At 39.7% G+C, this 21224-nt stretch overlaps 1 protein-coding gene across 13 annotated transcripts in view; it reads left to right on the top strand.

Annotated features, from left to right (window-relative positions):
- The window catches only part of MAGI2 (membrane associated guanylate kinase, WW and PDZ domain containing 2), a 786243-nt gene that overhangs the window by 345480 nt on the left and 419539 nt on the right, over nucleotides 1-21224 (top strand). The window contains exon 1 of one of the 13 annotated variants that reach the window (XM_075427757.1): nucleotides 11141-11388. The exons of the other annotated variants lie outside the window; for them this stretch is intronic. The gene's annotated coding sequence lies outside the window, so the exon portion shown is untranslated. Of the gene's footprint in view, nucleotides 1-11140; nucleotides 11389-21224 lie in introns of those variants that run through there. 13 annotated transcript variants of the gene reach the window in all.

Genomic DNA, 21224 nt, shown 5'->3' with positions numbered 1-21224 from the left:
TAACAGAGTGGCATGCCAGAAAGGTTTGCTCTACAGTATTCTGTTTGTATTTTGTTCTTGCTAGGCTCTAAAGAGTTTTTAGCAATACTCAAAAGTGAGTGCTCAAATATTATGTTACCAAATTTCACAGCAGAAAATAAGTTAGCATTCAGTACTAGAAGGGTTGATGAATATGCACTGAATTTTGGTACATGTAATCTTTGTTCACAAGAATTTTTCTTTTCAGTAGAAAACAGGTGCAGTGAGGTAAACTGTGATATTAGAAATCTTGACATTTATGTCAAAAATAGGTTTCTCCTCATGTGTGAAGGTGTTCCACAGAATAAAGAAAAATACAGTAGAAGAAAAAGCAAGATTAGGCTCTTGGTGTTGAGTCTGACAACTGGATAAAGGCCTGACACTGTAAAATCAGCAGCTGCAGCTACCTACATTCTGAGGAGACTGTAAGATGTGTGCTTTGGATGCCAACTCATAGTTGTAAATCAGATAAAATTTCCACCTAAAGTATCATTAAAGATTGAGTTTTTAGTATTATTTCTGAGTTTTATAGATAGAAACTTCATGTGTTCATCTGTGTTTTAAATGTTTCTAGTATTCCATTTGCCTAGGATATAAGACCTAGAAAATCTTAATCTCTAGGTCTTCTTATTGATACCATTCAGTACCTGTTACCAGTAATAACTTTAGCTCAAATTAGCAGAAAAAAAAGAGAAATAATTTTTACTATTTTTGTAATATACCAAAAAAACCTATAGTGTTATTTACAGAAGATCTTTGTATTTTGTATTGCAGATAAACGTGATCAGGTTTTAATTCACAGATTTCCTTTAAAATCTTTAGTTGTCAAGTTTCTTCTACTGAATGTGGGGCTGCTTAATTCTAGAATTCTTAAAGAAAATAACACTTCCGGTGTGTTATGGGTAAGTTGTGATCTCCATTATAGTCAAGTCATCAGAAACAGTTATTAAGAAAATATTTTTATTTGTGCTAGGAAAAAACAAGAGCCATTAGAGGTGAAGTATTATTTATTAGTAGCATACTGTATCAGATTTGGTTTCTATGTGACATTCACTCTCAGTGCCTATAGAATGAGTGGCATTGCGTGGTCTGCTTTTGAATTTAAAGGCATGGGATCTTAGTAATAATAATAATGGCACAATGAAGAGCTACTGGCCTTGTAATGGGGATGGCTTGCCTTCCTCTTTCACTGCCTATGGAAGTAGGACCTATGATTTTGTGCCATTTTGAGACCTTCCCAAGACCTTCTTCAGCCCAACATGCTTTGTAGAGTCTAACATTCCCCTCAGACCTATGAAACTTGTCTTCAGGGACTGACTGGAGCCAGATGAACTGTTCTTCCACCACAGTTGCCAGGATATGTACTATCCTATGTGTTAGCCCAAACTGAGTTCTGAGTGATCCAGATAAAGGCTATCATTTGTTGATGCTGTTTGAATGTGACTGCATTTGTATGTGACTTTGACTTCCTCTTTCGTGTCTAAAGAATACATGTCCCTTTCTTTCGAAAATACATGGGCTTTACCCTTCAGACTTCCCATTTTATAACACCTGATTTTCCTACTGTGTACTGAGAAGTGCTATGACTGGAAATGGATTTCTGGTAGAAGGTGCCTTGGAGCCAGTATAAGCCGTTCTTCACAGCATTTCAATGTAAGCAGTTCTTCACAACATTTCAACAGTGACTGTTTTCATTTGAGGATGCTTTTTTGTGTCTGAATCTTCTGAAGCACATTGCATGGGTGTTTTGTTTGTTGTGAAGAAAGATAAGCTACTTCTGATTCTTATTCTGATCGGGAGGCCATTGCTGAGGATGCACTCTGAATTCCAAGTACAAAAGCCACAGTATTATAAGAGAGATGTGAAATATACTTTCAGAACTCTTTCAGCTTTTAAAAAAGAAAGAATGCTTCCATACTGCCAAATCCACAAAGCTGGTCTCCTATGAATCCTGTGGTTGAGCTCCAGAATGAGCTCTTTGTTCAGCCTTTCCTTATTTCCCCTACCCCTTTGTATCTTCACAAAACTTGTAAAAGCATGATAGCTTGAAGATGTCAATAGCACTTTAAAAAACATTTGAAATTGGCCGTTGTGCTCAAGCTTGGTAGGGGAGAGTGAAGGACGCACAGACAACTGCATATATGTGTATATATCATACCTGCATTTTCCTCTCCTCCCTTCTTGCTTCTCTTTCATGGTACCATGACAGAAACCTAATTTCCCATAAGAAACTAACATAAAAAAAATCACTGAGTTACACCGAGGAATCTGTACTGACTTTTGGGAATCATTCTCGATTTATATCTGTTAGAGAGTTAATTAAACTCTGAGCCTTAATGACATCATTTAGGTACAGATCCTGCAAGGACGTAACATGTGGCTTCGTACGAGGGAACACTTCCAGTGAACTGACTGGGATTATTCACCTTTGTAAGTTTTTGCAGAATCAGGTTTTTAGTTGTGATTTCAAGCTTTGACTGGTCTTTCAAGCTTTGAAGACAATCCAAATCGTTCAAATGTGTTTAATACATGAAACAAGATTGACAACTGCATCTGTAGTTTTAGGGCTTTAGTGAATTAATTTATATGATTATAATCACAGTAACTTATGATTCAGAGTTATTAGAAAGTAAGTTTTGTAACAGTACACAGTGTAAAAGAATGCAGTATCTCTGACTCAGATACATATTAAAACAACAAAGCTGCTATGCTTGATACAATGCTTCTATTGCATGTTCTGTGAATATAAGGCAGCCTTATTAAAAAAAAATTAAAAAATCAGTGAGCTTGAAAAAAGAGAAGGAAAACATTCTGTTTCTGACAAATGGGAAAGTTGCTGCAACAGTGAATGCGACTATAAAAGAAAAAGACCATTTGAGGACGAGGAAGGGGAAGAAGGAGCAGTCTAAGAGACGCGCGGAAGCAGAAGGGCTGACGACCCCTGCGGAGCGAGGCGCGGAGCGGTGTTTGGCTCCGCGCTCCCAGGGCCGCGGCAGCGCGCGGTGGGCGGTGCCGGGCGCTGTCGCTCTCCGAGGTCCTGAACCGAGCAGACCCGCGAGCTTCAGCAGAGGAGTAACCAGCAGAGGGGTGGTTTGAACAGGAAACCTGAAGGGAATGAGGCCAAAAGTACCACAGGCGTTTAAATGATAGACTAAACTGTTTATAGGAAGCAACAACATACAATAATTTTATTTCTTTAATTATTTATTCACTGGAGTTGGGATTGTGCTTTGTACCTCTTGTGGTATTTCACTGTGGTTCTTAGAGGGAATATGTGTGTGTCTGCTTTTGCGTGCTCACGCTCAACATTTAGAAAAGAGTTTGATGTGTTCTGCTGACACAAGCTTCCCATTGTTGCATTCCTGTGCATTAGATCTAATCAGTGATATGCTTCCATTCTGCTTTTCATACTGAGTTAATTCCCTCTTCCAGTGGGCAAGCACACCACAGAGTGTTTCATTTACTTGTCATGGTGAGATCAGGAAATCTATTGTTAATTATTATGGTTTCAATTCCCAACTCAGCTGCCTATGTCAGATGTGCCATTGTGTATGTGTTTGACTTTTAATGACTAGATGGAGTATTACTGTGTACACTATGAATACAAGGCGCTTTTTAAGGCAAACTCTTCTAGAAAGAAAAATCAAAATGGTACCAGAAAAGTCTGACAGTCTGTTACACAACTATCCAATAAATGATTTAAGTTCAAAACTGAAAATATCAGTTTTATGTGTGTGTACAGGAAATAAGGTATCTAAGTCTTCAGAATGTTTTAAAAAGTATATAATATGCAAACCAATGTATTATAAAAGAGTATGTGAACACAAAGACGGATTAAATGCTATTAATAATAATAATAGCATATTTCTATTAACGAGGTGATTTTACCACACATAGCTAAAATGCTGAAAATACAACAAGAAAGATGAAGTAAAATAAGTTTAAAAGTATCTGATTCACCAAGTGCCTATCATACCCATTTTAGTAATTTCATTATGAATTTTTTTAGTAGCAGCTACTGACTAAACAAACAAAAAATCTAGAATTTCCATTTAAACTCCTAGCTTGTAGAGGTCCCAATGAGTTCCCCACATTGGGAGTTTTAGAGTAGAAGAACAATAGTGTGGAAAATACTTGCCTCCTCCTCTCATATACCGGGAGGGTGGGGGGGAGGAGGGAGGAAGAAAATGTAATGATTTCCAATTGTTAGGTTGCTCCAGAACAAGCACATTTGAAATTTAAAATCATCCACTTAGTAAAATTCTTGTTGGCTTCAACAGAATGTTATAATTGGCAAGTAACTGTAAGAGTTAAAATAGTGAATGTGCTACCATTCTGTAACTAGCGAACTGTGGAGTTCTTTATTTATGCATATAGTATGGGACTTCCATTTTCATTTGCAAATGGACTGTAGCATCCCCATATAAATACAATGCATTTAAACAAGGTGCATTAAAAATATATATACAAATAGACTACCAAAGTGGATTTTGCATTCTTTCAGAAGTCCCTTCATTGTGACAGTAAATAAATAAATAAATTAAAATAGCATTTTTTATAATAGGGATGACTGGAAACTATAATAAATTGACACCATAATTAGCAATATGATTTTTTATTCTGTTACTAGCATGATATTAATCCAAAATTTGTAATTAAAATTTCAAGAAGTGTTTTAGAAGAGTTTTGTTTCATGTATAGAGACTAGTGAGTGCTGAGCAAACATGCAGAGGAGCAAAGATTAACTTGGAAGCACAGTGTAGTAACACTGGTGTAAGAAGGCTCAGTCAAGAGCTTTGTTATTTTGTAGTATTACATCTATTCATTCTGCAAATTTAAATCTTCGTATTCTTTCTGTTTCATTCCTACTAGTAGTAGAATCAGTATTGCACGCAAGACTAAGAAATGTTTGCTAACATGTAATTTAGCTGTCCTTAAATCAGGGCGAAAAAGGAGTAAAAACACAGTCAGGTCATTATTAATGTTGATACAACCACTGTGATTTTTCAGATTTACACATTAGTTTTCCTTTATAGAACAAATCAGTAAATTATTTTTCTCCATGAAAAAGTTTTACAAATCAAAACTTGTTATGCTTGAGTATTCAACAGAGGAAAGAAAAAATACAAAAATACTAATTTTTATTGAAAATTGTGTTTCATCAAAATATGATTTATTCTAGAGGAGACTCGGCCAATTCTTTGGCCAGTTTTAATGGATTTAGTTCATTTGTTTTGTAACATACTAGAGTGCTTTCAACAAAAGCATTTGATGGCTTTACCATTTCAGATCTTAAATCAGATAAAAGAGGACTGGGAAACAGTCAGAAAAATAGGTTAAGGGATTCTTTTTATTTAATCGTTTCACAGATCCTAAACAGTTGAAACCTAAGGAGATTCTTTTCAAGTTATTCTGTTCATTTTCTCATATGAACAAACAAAAATATATAAATTTTCCCCTTCGACAAAGAATAGTTTCACATAATTAATAAACGGATACCTTTTCCCAATTCTGGGGAAGGAGACTATCAACACATGGACAAAGTCACAGATATAGAAGAATATTCCAGAACTAGCTTTGAATAAAGTAGGTCAGATGCTGTAAACTCAGAGCAGGTAGAGCTTTAATTTTTGTAGGCAGTGCCACAAGAGTTGTGTGATTATGCTCCTGTTTAATAAAGAGTATGGCATCTTTGTACAATACCTATTCTCTGGGAAGAAGACGAAGAGAACTTGTAATAAGAGAAGTTTGCAGGGTGAGTCAATCAAGTGCCATTGGAAGAAGAGGTCCACACTGTGAATATACCAGTAATTGACATCTTGTGGCTAACTCCATTGTAATCCAATTAAACTTTATTGAATTCCAACAGGGGAAGGCGGTAGGGACACAGATCCTCACTGCCATACTATCATAGGCCATCCTCCTTACAGGCACTTGAAATCAATTAAAAACTTGCTTCTCCAAAATAGCACGCTTAATGAACACACTGTCTGGAGAGGACTGTAATTATCTTCTTCTCATCATGGACCCGTACAGGCATTAGTACAATCTCAGGGAAAAACAGTTGAACTATCCCAAGAAAGTTAAATTAATATTCTCCAAAAAATAAACCAGACATTTTTATGTGTTTTTTTCCATTACTACTCACCTGTTTCTGTCAGTTATTAAGACTACAGTGCTTAGCGGTTAGATAAAGACATTCAGTCTTCTCTGAAACACACACCTCAGAAACGGTTGGCAAATGAGCTGGCAAGAGTTCTTGTAAAAGTCTGGCTGAATGTTACACATCCCGTCCCCCAAACCCGCCTCAAACTGAATTGTACTGAATTAAATTGAACTCTACAAATTTTGTACAAGAGGAGAACTGCCACTTCGTGGATGGAATGCTATGCATATGTAGAGATTAACAGCAACACTGAAGACAGCTTGGATACAAAAGTCCATTATTTATATATCTTTTTTTTAACTGCATTGTGTTACTCTGAGGGATACGTCTTATCTTCCTTTTTTGAGACTGATAGGAATTACCAGAGCAATGATCATGCACACGCATAGACACACACACATACATATGTGTGTATATGCCAAAGTAAAGAATAAAATCTTTCTGTCTTTAGTCTGGGTCAGCAAAATATTTATACTGGCTCTAGATTCTAGCCAGGATATTGGTATTGAATTCCTGCTTCGCAAAAAAAAATAGCTATTTCCGTGGGATATTTCAGTGGCTGCACGGAGTCTAACCCGTCATTTTTGTGTTGTTAAGAGGTTTCCTGTAACACAGTCTTCTGAAGCAGCAAATAAGGGCCTGCTGTTGACATTGGTGTTGAATGGTATCTATCCATTCCATTTCCATGTTGCTCAAGCAGTTTATTTAGCAGTGTCCAAGAGCTGATGTCACTCCTCTGTCACTCCCACAAGGAAAAAAGAGCATGGACATTCTAGCAGGATGGATGGTGAATTTCCTCATCAGTCTCAAAGGAATTTTGTTTCTTCTATTTTTATCTTTCATCTGGTTTTTGAAGAAGGGAAAGTTTCCATAATCTATTCCTGTGGCTTTGCATTATTTGACAAGAAAATGCCAGGAGCTTCAAAGGATATTTGTATTAACCTTGCTCATCATCTCTCAGTTCTTTACGTCTGTTGTAAAGTCAAAGATAATGACTAATTCATTCCACAGGCAGGTCTGCATTAAATGCTATCTCTAGCAAGGGTCACAGCCCACGCATGTCAAAGGGCTTATTTATAATGTCACTGGAATAGGACCACATCTCTTCCTCAGCCTTTCTTCTTTCTCTTTCCTCCTGGCAGTCTTTCTCCTATGAGCACAAAGGACTGTAGGTACATCCAAAAACCAATGAAAATCTATCCCAAAATTCTTAACCTTAGTGATTATAACTTACAGTATTTCTGAAGGTGCAAGACACTTAAAATACTGTCAGTGCTAATTTTGTAGTGGTTTTCTCCATTGTGTAAATTACTTGTGCAGCATGTATGCACTTGGATATTTTCACTCATCAGTAGTATTAAAGGATCTGAAGTTAATAGTGTTTTATCTCCTTTATCATTATTTTTGAAACACAGACTTGCAAATTCTACATCTGGAGAGTAATGGAAAAGGAAAGCATTCGTGCCTGTTGCCACACAAATTCAAAGAGATTTGATAAATACACTTACGTGACATATCCTTTTTCCTACTGATTGGATATAGTTTCATTTTTAAGCATGTACCATTTTGACTTGCATATAAATGAACTGTAAAAAAAATGCAGCCTAATTCTATGGCTTCTTCTAGGAATAAATCCAGCCTTACGGCTGATACATATTACAAATAAAATAGGGAGTTTTACTGTTATTTTATGCTGATGTATGCATGCTTTTACTTTTTTCAAATTAACATTGCAAATATTGAGACTATTTCTATAATAAAGTAGACCATTAATTTATTTTCATCATGCCTCAATAATTTGCTTATGTATGTCTTTGTTTTAGAGCTCTAATTTTTAAAAGAGTATAATTTAAAAACAGTGATTCTGTCAGGAATCTTTCATATTTCTCTCAAAGGATTACAGTTGATAACCTTAATGATTAAAAAATACTGTATTTACTTCTTGAGTAAAGTATCAGTTTGTATTTTGAGAAGTATTACTGCACACAATTTCCAAAACATAATTGTTACCTACAAGGTTGGGATGGGGTTTGATCCATATTTATTATGTGGATTTGTTTAATTATGTATGCATGCCTGTATATCTATATGGTTAATTATGTATGCATGTCTATATTAATATCTATATATCTGTGTGTATATACCCTTTAGATAGAAGATAGTCATCTGGTTTCTTTCAGTAGACTTATTACCGAATCAACACATAAGTGCAGAATGTCTTGTTCCTCTCAATTTGTATGGCAGCTCAGGCATTTTAAGAGGCTTTATGGGAAGTCTAAAATAAATTAAATGACTGCCTTTTGAGAGTCATAAACCATATTTAGCACTAGATTGGTGACCACAGTGTTTCACTGGTGAAAATCTGTAGTGTACTCTGCTTTGCTAAACTGAACATTTTTGGCAGCTGTAATAAGTATGCAGAAGATGTGATCCTCTTGCTCATCAAGAAACTCATCACATTCAGTGGAAGACCTGTGCACAGAGTGACACAACTTCAGGCTAGTCATTGACTTTAGGTTGGAAATTTTGTCAAGCGGCTCCACTATTTACACAGCATTGTAAGTACTGTAAGTGGCTGGCAGGACAATGGTGTCTATTTGCCTTTTCAGCAATGACAGTTTAGGCCCATTTCTTTACTAAAAACAGGTTTTGTGTTGACTTTATAGCAATAAAAGACTGTTGCTGATAACCAAGTTAGAAAACACCAGTATATATGCAATTCTGTGCTATGAGTTCTGAGTAATTAGAGTAAGAAATCTGGTTTGACTGTCCCTGCTAACATCTTCAGATTATTTTCTTAGCTGATTCTCTTCTGTTTGACCCATTCTAGCCAATATACATCATTACTCTTCTTTCACTGTTGCTGCTTCAGGAGGATGAAGAGAAAAAGCTATTAATTGAGTAACTACATGTGGATGTACAGAGTCACAAAAAAATGCAGAATTCCACTTAGTTGATGGAGGTGGAATTGTCTGGTTCTTCTGGCGTCTGTTGGCTCCTATGGCCTTCATTGCTGGGATCATCATAAAGGTGTTGAAGTGTTAAATGTGCAAGGCATTAAATATTTCTCTACAAGAATATGCTTACCTTGGCATGACAACAATCCTGAGACAACACTTCTGAAATTTTTTCAACATATAATTAAATGAAATCTTGCACAGCAAAACTCCGGTGATTTTTTTTTTTCTTCTTTTTCCCCACCCTTTTTTTTTCCTAGGAAGACTGGTTTGAATGAATTTGATATATTGTAGTCATGCGAATTTCACCAGCCCCTTGGAGTCAGTATTGGCATCTGCTGGAAGCTCATGGACTATGGCAGAAACTTTGGCTGTGATAGGAATGATGCAAAGCACTTCTACTACAACATCTCTAACAACGATGTGTCAGAGATGTTAAATCCTTAAGTCCCTGAAAGTCAGAGCAAGATAGAGAGAGTTGGTAGTATGGATCTTGTAGAGATCACCTAGTAATATGGTGGTGCAGATAATGCATGATATGTCATACAGCTCTTTTTCCTTGGTATCCTAAAACAAATTCAGGTTGCTCCTTTGTGTGCTTGTCAAGACAATTACCAGGCATCATAACAGTGATAGTATGGAAAGCAAAAACTGGAAATTTGTGTTCTGTGTGTAGTGCCAGAGGAACTGAAGTGTGGTCTGTGGACAGATCTGCGGTTAATATGAGATGGGTAAATGGTCGTTTATGATATTGTTGGAAACAATGGAAAGCATTAGAAGTGCCTGTGCTGGATGATGGATCGAGGAGTACAGTTTCTGGCTTTAGCTTGAGTCTTTGAGAAGATGGGCATAGGAGGATGGGCTTAGATTTGTTCTGGAATGGGTGACATATTACATCTACACATAAAGTTTCTCAGACAGATTGATTAAATATGAGTACCTAATTCACCCTTTGTGCCTAGTTTTGCAAATAGTTCCTGTTTGCTAACATTTTATAATGAGTGCAAAGGAGATGTGCTGGGTGAAATTCTGGTCTCATTAAACCTGACAGAAATTTTGTAATGACAACTGGGCTTAAAAATTCAGTATTTTTTCAAAAATGACAGTCTTTGTTTCTTATGAGATTTACTTGCAATATATTGTTTGCAAGTAAATCTAACTTTTGCAAAAATATTTGGGTATTTCTGAAAACTTGGCAATAACTAGGAGTCTCGGGGAATCTGGGGCTCCAGTTTTGTTCTTTCAGTCTTCTAGAGTCTAAGCTCCAAAGCCCTGCACAGTATGGTAGCTTTAATCAGGGTAATCCCAGGGAACGAGGCCATTGGATAAGGTTGATGTGTAGTGGCCCTTATGGCAAAGATATTTTGAATTACACTGTAATAATGAGAATACAGAACTAATAATTGTCTTCAGTTGGGTATGTTCCATTTGCTGTTGAGATATTAAATACGGCTTCAGCATAAACATTTAAAGATCATATTGTAAAAAAAAAAAAAAAAATACAATTGGGAAGAAGCTGTAAAGGGACGTACAGAACCAGCATAGCGTCGATGAAAATCTGAAAAAAGATGACGTTTATTTAGGAATAAGCCCCTACTTTTAAACGTTTAGGAGTGTCACGGCATACAAGCTGTGCGTGATTATTACCACCGAAAAGTTTAATTACATCTCTTTCCGCCGTGCCTGCTTTTGTGGATTGCCGGAGGAGAACTGGGAAGCAGGAGAACGCCCGACGACCTCCTCAGAGCTGTCTTTTCCTCCCTGCTTTGTGATGCAAATGGGCAGTTTGAAAACCGCCCCGGATTCAGGCGCTCCATCCCCGAGCATCCTCTCCGGGTTTCGGCAGGAAGCCCACCTGCCCGCCCCCCGAAGCCGCCCCTTCCACTGAGCCGGCCGGGGGGCGCCGGGCAGGGCCGGGGCCGGGGGGCGGCCGCCGGGGGGCCGCGGGGCGGCTGCCGGGGGGCGGCGGCGGAGCCCAGCGCGGGGCGGCCGCCGGGGGTGGGGACGGGAGCGCCGGGAGCGCGGCTGCCTCAGCCCCGGCGAGGAGGGAAAACAAAAGAGCTCGGCTGCAGTTTTGTGTCGCTGTGCCTGGTTTAAGCAGAAGATTCTAGACATTCGTGCCGAAAAATCAAAGCAGAGCTGAGACTACGTCTGCGGGGGAGAGACTCGCTGCCCCCGGAATGGGCTGGATCGGTACAGGTGGTTTGCAGATCACGCGAAGACGGACGGGCTGAGAGCCATGGCAAGGTGGGAGAAGACTCTGCCTCGCTTGCTTGCTTGCTTTTTATCCCCCTCTCTCCCTCTTCATTTGTAAAGCGGAATAGCTGAGACCTGAGACGGGGTCAATTAAAGAGACGAGATGGGTTTTAATCCCACAAAACAAAATCAAAATTGGAGGCACTACCGTGTTCAGCCAGATGTTGAATCCAAACTTGGGCTGAGTCGGACTTGCTTTGCGCGGTTCTTGTGTTGCTCTTGATGTTGTCTTTGTTTAGAATAGTTCCTGTAGGAAACACCATGCTTGGAGATGAACTGCATGCTTCTTTCACAAATTGTCAGATGACAGTTCTGATGCTGTTAGGATTTTGCCAGGGAAACCGCAGCTGAAGGCTTTGATTCTGATGTTTATGGAAAGAAAGAGAGCTGTTGACTTTGAATGTCTTGTGATGCGGGCATGGTGAGAAGTTGAGCTGCGGTTGTGGTTGTACATTGTCTGAGTCCTAACAATGGGCAGCTGAAGTAGAGCAAGTTTGAATGGTGCTTCTCCGGCGATTCCAAATGCATTTCGCTCTCACGATCTTTGACTTTTCACTGAAGGCAAGGAATGTGATTTCTTTTCTCTGACGAAAAGACAACAGAATTTTTAAAAAGGTTGAAAGACAGAAGCAGGTTAAGATTTTAATTTGAATGGTTGTTGTTAAGCCAGCATGCCTAAACATCTAAAACAAATCCCAGCAATTTCTTATTTCTCTTACCGGGCAGATGCATATCTTTTGTTCCTGAAAATTTTTCCCTGCCTTTTTAGAACAAAAGGCATTTGCTCTTTTTCTTTTTTTTTTTTTTTTTTTAATGGCAGCAAGAGATTTATGTACAAATTAGCAATTTTGTACAGGTTAATGCTCTGCTTCATTCTGAAGCAAACTGCCTTAAGGTATTAGGAGGAAAGGGGGTGGGCAAACAGGGGGGAGGCTTGACTGATGTCCAAGAAATACTGAATTCAGATGGATTTAAGTCATATAGAGAATCATACATTTGTCTGTAGCTGGATTTCAGCTCCATGTCATGCAAAATCTGCAGACTATAGCAGGGAGATTCTTAGCAACCAATAGATCAGATTTGTAATGGGCCTTTAAAATTTGTCCGTGAGGGGTGACTGCTTGGGTCCCCTTTGGCCAAATTAAGATGCAGTCTGACAGTACGGTAGCATCTGTGTGCTGACATTTTCTCGTGAACCTAGTGAAAAATGGCTCCGTATCTCTTCTTCAGTCCCCAAAGACGGTTTCTGAATAGCCATGCATTTTTCCCCTGTATTGTTGTTTGTTGTAATCACCATTCTCTCTGATAATGCCTGACTGGCTTGTTTTGCTTTGCTTGCTTTGGCTGTTTGACTGGCTTGGGGGCTGTAGTGGGCAGTGGTGGTTTTACCTGAAATCAGAACCTCATGCCAGTACTACCACTCACCAAAAAAATAATTTAAAAAAACACGTTTGTTGCAAATGAGTTGTAGAAATACTGCTAATAAAGCAGCTGCTGCATGTACTGCTGGAAGCAGGTAAGTGGGTTGAGAAACGTGTGTCTTAGATAAGCTGCTGCCCACGATACAGGTGAAAAAGAACTGCCTGCCAGTAGTGAGTGCAACCGACAGGTAAAACTGAAAACCCTGGAAAAAAAGCAGAAGAACAAATTCCTTAAAGGCCAGAAGGATGCCTGTCGGTAGGCGTGTTTGTTTATCCGGGGGAGAAGTTCACATTCAGATACTACGAGACCGAGTGGGGGAGGAGGAGGAGGGAGGAAGGCACTCCTTTAATTGTACTACGAGTGTGCTCGTTGGGAAGAGCCTCGTGTGGCACGGCCATTCAGCCTGAGACCGCAGCTCCGCGGTAGCGTTCCTCAGCAGAACCTGCGGGTGGGAGAAGCCTCCGTCTGTGCATGTGTGGGGCGAAGGCAGCGGAGCGAGGAGGGGACCCGTGTTTCTCTGCAGTGACCTGCGCCAGGTGGTTCGTGGGGCGGCGGGGAAGTTTGCTCCGGTGGAAACCGCTTCTTCAATGTTCCCTGAGATAAGGTGGCTCCATGGCACAAAAGTAGGGCAAGTAGGAGGCAGAAGGATGGCTGTGAGAAGTGAGTTGTATGGATCCTGTCCAACAAACGTGGCCAGTGTTATTTTTGGGACTGCTTAATAGTGCCTACAGATGCTTTTGAAAAACCACTGTATTTACTGAACTCCTGTACTTTCTCTCCAGTTTAAGGTAATGGTTTCTCTGTTATTACAAATGTGATTTTCAGCAAGAGGAGAATAACTTTAAAAGCTTCCCTCATAGAAAATTAACAGTATAAATATTATGCCATTTACCCACTGCAAGAGGCATTACGTTTTAGTTGGCACTTAGAAAGCGTGTTATGTGGAGTTCTTATAAAAACCCCAAATCTTACTTGCCAGACTTGTTAAGGTATTTTTAAATTAATTTTCATAGACCTAAATGCTTGGAGTTATGGTATAAAATTCCACTGCCACTGGAGAGGAGAGAAAATGGAACTTTAACACCTCATGCAGATCCCATTACTGCTTTTGTACAGGTAGATAATTTGACAGTAGTAAACAGTTTGCTTCATGGAAAGTGACACGATTGCACTGTGGGAATGTGAAAAAGAAAACAAACATCTTGAAAACCATCAGACAAGCAGAAATGTCAACAAGAGATATTCAAAATAAATAGAGTTAAAACAGTTGGAGTGACAGAAAGATTTCAGATGCCTAAATATCATTGACCGTAGTTATAAAACAAGGGAATGCAGCTGCAGTTTTAGAAACTAAACCAAATCAAGCTGATATCCAGATGTGTATGTAAATAATCAGAAAGCATGGGAGTCTAATACTGAAAAGGAATAAATTAGATTTCAGAACTTAACACATTTAGAGAAACTGGATTGAAAATCCACAGGCAGAAAAGTTTGTAGAAGAAATGAAATGAGCATACTTAACCCAAACAAAACACACAGATCCAACTAGTAGCATTGTCTATCAATTATTATAAATTACAACATCATTCAAAGTGGGCTTTAACAGTGAAAATCTGATTTAAGAAATGAAGCAAGATTTTTATATTCATTTTGACTACAAAATGAAAACTGCCCAGGGATTTTGCTTGCAAATACACATTTTCTCAGGGCACAGCACTGACATAATGGACCTCTGTAAAGGGGGAGGGGAAAGCAAAGACAGAAATAAAATGGTGGCACTTTGAAAATTTCTCACCATTGCTTTCTACAAGCTGCGTAAATGAAACCTATGGTTAAACATAAAGGACAGGATTGTTTTCTTGTGAGGTAAAAAGCATGTAAGAAGAATAAAGTAGATTAATGTATAGTAACATGAAAGAAGAGTCAGACCCAGAGTATTGATGTCTGAGAAAATTATATTTACATTGAAGCAGTCCAAGTAGTGATTGTCAGTATTCCATCTGACAGACTCAGCAAACAGCCCACCTATTTCCCATTTCAGCAGCAAATGCTGATGCAGAAACCATCATGCTCTCACTGCAAAATAAGCTTAAGAACATTAAAGGCCATACAGTATTCCCAGTTGCTCTAATGCAACCGGTTTAAGTCAAGTCTGTTGTAAATGATCTCACTATAACAGAGCTAATTGTAGCCTATAGAGTCAAGAAAAGAGTATGGTCAGCAGAATTTACTTTTTTTTTTTTAATAAGAACATCCCAGTTGTTCGTCTGTCATTGCTCCCACATTTATATAGCACATTCCAGACCCATGTCTCTTCGTTTCTAGAACCGGATAAAAATTTCAGACAGATCTATCTCTTGTCACTGTTGCAACAGTCTTCTCCTGATTATATTATACTGTAGCATACAGAGGAAGCTGATTCTTGTGGTGGTCTTCAGTGTTTAGGTACAGAGCATACCCAAGTATTAGTGACTGTCCATTATTTTGTAGAAAATCAAACATCGACAGTAGGGTTAGCTGAAAACTGCACTGGCTGGGTTTGCTCTTTCTCTGAGCATGGAAGGTTAGGTAGACTTTTTCAGCAGAAGAAAGAAAACCACTCTTGTCTGGAAAGATGCAAGATATTTCTAACCTGACCTTGCCATCTTTTCCCTGTTACCCATCTAATTCCTTTTTCTCCTCCCATACTTTTTCCTGACTCTCCACAAACTTCTTTATTTATGTAAATCTTCTTATTTATTTATGTAAATCTTCTTTGATTTGACCTTGCCAACCATCTGACTTTCCCCTCCTGCCCCAGCTTCTGGAGCAGTGAGATATACTTTCTGCCACCTGGCCATTCTACAATGGGGCTACAAAGATGATGAGGGGGCTGGAGCATCTCTCCTACGAGGAGAGGCTGAGGGAGCTGGGCTTGTTCAGCCTGAAGAAGAGAAGGCTGAGAGGGGACCTAATAAATGCTTATAAATATCTCAAGGGTGGGTGCCAGGAGGATGGGGCCAAGCTCTTTTCAGTGGTGCCCAGTGACAGGACAAGGGGCAATGGGCACAAACTGAAGCATAAGAAGTTCCGTCTGAACATGAGGAAGAACTTCTTCCCTCTGAGGGTGACGGAGCACTGGAACAGGCTGCCCAGGGAGGTGGTGGATTCTCCCACTCTGGAGATATTCAGGACCCGCCTGGACAAGATCCTGTGCAGCTTGCTGTAGGTGACCCTGCTTCGGCAGGAGGGTTGGACTAGATGACCCACAGAGGTCCCTTCCAACCCCGAACATTCTGTGATTCTGTGATTAAGTCAGAATTTGATGCTGGGGAAGCAGGTTGTACAGAGATGCATATCCAGATGCCTATGGAATGAGATACTCTTGATCTTATCAATCTTCCTACTTCAAAAAGGAAATTATTTTTCATCCCAGTATTAGTCAAATCTACCATAAAGAACTTAGCCAATATTTCCATGGTTAAAACTGCTCAGTGAAGCAGTGAGAGCTGGTGGCTTTCTCAGGACACTTTGGTCATCTGAATCTGTACCCCAAATAACTGTATCATCGTATGAATGGTCCTGAAGGAGCATAGGCTTTAGGGCTCACCTCCGCCTCTGATGAAGTTGGTGCCACCTTTCACTCCAGAGATGAGACAAGAGAACATTTAGTAGAGAAAAGAAAGCTGATCTTGCAGAGGGGCTCAGGCTAAATACATTTTAGCGCCTTCCTGGCAAAGAAAACACACAAATAGGATTGACAGTGGGTGATCACTGAACCTCTAAACACCCTAACTGTTATGCCTTATAAAAATATGAACCAAAAAAAAAGTGCTTGGAAAAAATTCCTTAATCTGAAGGTATTAGGAGTTAAGTCTTTACAGCCATGACAATCCCCATTGACAGAAACGCTTATAACCCAGAGGTGATGAAATACAAATGGGCATGGAAGTGGGAAGCTTTGCAATAGAGAGCACATCACAATAAAAGCTCTCTTTCTCAGTTATCCTTTCCTTTCCAGTCAAATAAATAAATTGCAGTTATGTACACTGTGAAAAATTATTGCAGCTAGAGTGCTTTTCTGATGACAGAGGTGACACAGGTTATAAAAGCCTGTCCTAGACAATAGAAAGTAAATATTTCTGGAAGATAGTAAAGATTTAGGAACTCTTGGGGTCTGGATTGATTCAGGCATACTAATTGGATATGGATTGCTTCCCTCCCAACTTGGTCATCTGCTCAGAGCCTGCACTGATGGGAGCATGGAGCCATGGCACTCCTGTGCTGCACGTGCTCTCCATCTGACTCCGCTCTCAAGGTCCTGGCTTAAATCTTCAGAAGGCTGGCCAAAGTTGTTGGAGTCATCGTACCCATCTCTGTGAACCGTGATGGCAGAAGCCATCATGAGTCCAGAAGGTGACAGTGATCATAGTGACAAGTTGGTAAGCAGAGCCTCTGCAGGGACAGGACCTTCAAGTCAGAGTTCCCTTTTGTCCAAGGAATTTTCACCTTCAGAATCAGCTTCTTCATGGATACTCCAAAAGGAGTAATGCCAATCACCCTGTAATGCCAAGCAATCCGATACAATCCAGCATTTTGTATTTTAACAATGCTGTAATCTAGCACGTAAGGTAAAGAGGAGTGAGGACCAGTGCCTTTCTTGCTAATTAAGGTTCCGCATCACATGATTGGGATCAAGTGCATCTAAAAGTAAAGTTTAAATATGTCATCAGCTTTCTGGAGCACTCTGCAAATCTAGAACATTTGAGGAGGTTTGCAGAAGGCTGAATAACAGAGCTTGGTCAGTTCACAATTGTCCACTGTGACTGGGGCAACTGGAAGCACATGTGCCTCTGTCTTCAGAGCTCTGCAGCGCATGAATAATGGAAGATGACACTCTTTTCTTGGAGTTTCTTGTTTAGAAAATGCAATGGAAAGAGGTTCTGGGAGTGAGGTGTTTGTGGAAGCGTGGGTATCTTTGCATCATTTTCTTTTCTAGTCCTGCACCCCAGAAATCCAGAGATCTTTATGGGATGGGTATTAGCTATTCCCTAGACAGCAGTAAGAGGACTGTGCTGCACAAAAGGATGGGGTAACTCTAAACTTTCTGAGCGTTTGCATTGCTTCATTTTAAAACCTGGAATAACTGAGGGGATAATCTCTTCCTATCACCTCCCATTTTGTCATCACAGCTATGAAATACCAGTGTCAAACCAGCTGCACGTCCATAACCATCCTAAAACACCTATTGGCAAGTCCTTACGAAAAAGGAGTGTGCCGATGGGGAGCTCTTTATTGGATTTTTTTTCTTCTGCAGATTCAGCAGGTGCTATATATTATCCTTTACAACCTTCAGCCATTGGGAGCTAGGACACTGTAATTATGTTCTCCGTCCATGGAAGTTACTGCCTATTACTGTGTGAAATATGTGCTCTGCTCAGGATTCAAAGCTAAACTGAAGAAGCACGTTTGCTGCTGCTTTCATACTGAAAAAATAACAGTAGTGTTAATTTGCAGTAGTAAATGCTCTCTGCCGCTTATATGGTGGAACCTGTATAAAAATACCCTGTTGCTGATATGTAAAGAAGTCAGATTCTAAGTGGTAACAGTTCACTTCCACAGATAATATTTTACATTTCTGTAGGCCCCTTTACTAAAAAGGCATAGGGGTTTACACTCATTCATAAGTGTAAAAATAAACTGGGAAGCTGAGACATAGAAAGTGCATGACTTTTTATATAGAGGTAACTTTAAGTCATCTCTGTAGAGATAGTCAGGCTCTCACAGCCCTTCCTGAAAAGTTGCCTTAATTACTCATTGCTCTTAAATTTATGTGCAGATTGATCTGTAAGTACCTGGACCCAGTTCCCACAGTGATTCAGTAGCACAGGAGAAAACAAATGTTGAGTTTTCTAGCTCCTGCAGCTCCTCCCTTTGCAGCCTCATCCACATGAGCATTGCCTTCTGTGAGGTTTCACCACTTTCTGACTAAAAAACTGTAGCCTGGTTTTATCTCGCTCTATTCTCCCCTAAAGTTATTCAGAGGAAGTGAGATATGGTGGGTGCCTCGTGCACTGCTCTGTTAGGATAAGGAATGTACGCTGTCTTACTGTGTTTAGAAGAGTTTTCTAAAGAAAACTGTGGCGTAGTTGTGATAACAAGCAGGAAAGAAATAAGTAAAAGGATAGACAGCACAAGAAATTTTAGCTGCTTTGGTGTAATCTGCTAGCTGAACATTGCAGTACTTGATACTAGTGTGCTTCCTTTGCCAAGACTCCTGGTGACAGCCACAGCAGTCCACAGCGGAAGATGCTCTGTTGCCTGTAGCTGCCCTAAAAGCAAAGAGAGGGTTTATGTTGCTATGTACCTCCAGGAGATAACGTGTTTTTGGCAGAGGCACAGTAAGCAGTGACCAGCTCTTGAATGTTTTCTGCTCCTATTCGTTTCCTCTTCCCACCTTCATCTGAACAGTAAATTCCCATGTGCCCCCACGCTGTCGCATGGGGCTGACCATGGCTTTTAAGCAGTACTGAGGTTTTCAGTTTGTCTCTGCTCACATCAAGTGAGTGAGGCTGCGAGTGAGTATTGCTAGAAGTGTTGGTCCACCAAACACGCCAGTGCAGGCATGGTAGCTCATGAAGGTGGAAGACACATTCTTACCCTCCTATCAGGCATTAATTTTTTATTGTACTTTGTGTTTGATAAGCACTTCTGTGTATAAAGTTTAGTATATTTGAATTATCCACTGTGATAAGAATATATGCAGACAGCCCAGACTCCTTCTGAACAGCAGATACAAGAATTATTGCCAAAATATCTTAAATGTTTGATATGAAAGTTGCTTCCCCAGCTGAAGTAACAGCAGGATATTTGGCCCAACGTCCTGCTTTTCATGCTGGCCAGTAGTGGACACTCTGGGAAAAGTGGATGCACCAGGGCAGTATAGGGTAATACTTTCATTTGACATCTTCCAGTTTCCAATGTAAGTTGCCAAGATACTATGATGTTTACCAAGTGATATGACATTCTTGTTTTAAAGCATGAATTGATGTTTATGTGGCCACACAATGCAGGAGAAATGTTGTTTCCAGTGTTGGTCCTATGGATGCGTGCTCACTGGTGTGTATGTAACCAGACCTCTGCACCTCAGTGCAGGGTGACCCAGTCATGGAGGAAAATTGGTTTGTTGTGCCTTCACCTGAGCTTACTGCTGCCTTGCTGATGAGCTTCATATCTTCAAGCACATCAGACCTTCCTGTCATCATTAGAAATACTTCAGAACTTTAAAAGTCAAAAGCTTTGAGTTTTGGCTACCTCAGCATATAAATCTGAAAATGTGTTTCATTTGTGATAAGCACATTTTCTTGCATATGAGTCATGCCTGGCAAAGGCAAAGTACTGTAATCCAAAATAAAAGAGGAAAAGAAAGAAAGAATCAGAAGAAACCTTATTTGGAAAGTTATTATCAAAAAAGTCTGTTACAGTGTCTGACATAGAATGTGCCTCCTCTGCTGGGATCATAGTAGTGCTACTGCAGATCACCTTTTCTCTGTTACGGGAACATTTATCCCTCATTTTTGCAGGCACGCCTTTCAAATGCCAGTTCATCTTATCAGTGCTGATACGATTTTGGTTTGCCTATTTGTTCATTCTTGTTAGGGTTCTCCCACCCTTCCCGAAGGTGTGAGAGAAGATTAGAGCAAAATAGATAGCCGTTGATGAACAAATGCATTTTTTGTCTTTGAGTGCAGTATATTTGTCTCTGAGAGACGGCTTCTGTTTTTCCTTAGAATTACTGAGGCTTTCTGAAAACGGCTATCCTTGAATCTTGGCTTGAACCATTCACACTGAGAAAACTGGCAATTGTCTACAAAGGGTTGTGACCAGCTATCACTGCGCTAGAGATGTCAATGGCAGACAGCCGTTTAACAAGCTGTGAGTGAGCGGCACGGGGGAAGACAGAACACGGAGAGGAGCTGAGAGCAGTGAGCTTGGAGTAAAGCTCCAAGAAGGAAAAGAAATCCAAGAACTATAGAGAAACAGGGAGGGCAACAAAAACAAAATTAAGAGAACTGAGAAAGAAAAATTAAAATGAATGAAAGCAGAAACAAGAATCCTCATGCACAACCTCAAGCTGTCAAGGTAAACAATATAAACCCTACAGCTTTTCCTTCACTTTTCTATGGAAATAAAACTATTATCTTGAAACTATTCTACTTTATTCTTCAGAGATATGATTTAAAAGCAGTTCCCCATTGTGGGAATACTTGACATCAAGAACAGTTAGTGGATCTCACAAAGCCCTGCTTTATGGTTACTGTTTAACTCGAATGCCAGAAAGCTGACACCCAGATGCCACCACGCTACCCTAACAGAAATGGATAGTTTTACCTTATGGGAGATGAGTGGTAGGGAGAAAGAAAAAC

The sequence above is a fragment of the Opisthocomus hoazin genome, chromosome 8 (genome assembly GCF_030867145.1).
Source record: "Opisthocomus hoazin isolate bOpiHoa1 chromosome 8, bOpiHoa1.hap1, whole genome shotgun sequence".
Classification (NCBI taxonomy): domain Eukaryota; kingdom Metazoa; phylum Chordata; class Aves; order Opisthocomiformes; family Opisthocomidae; genus Opisthocomus; species Opisthocomus hoazin.
The sequence above is the reverse complement of the archived record's forward strand: the minus strand, read 5'-3'. Positions and strand labels throughout refer to the sequence as shown.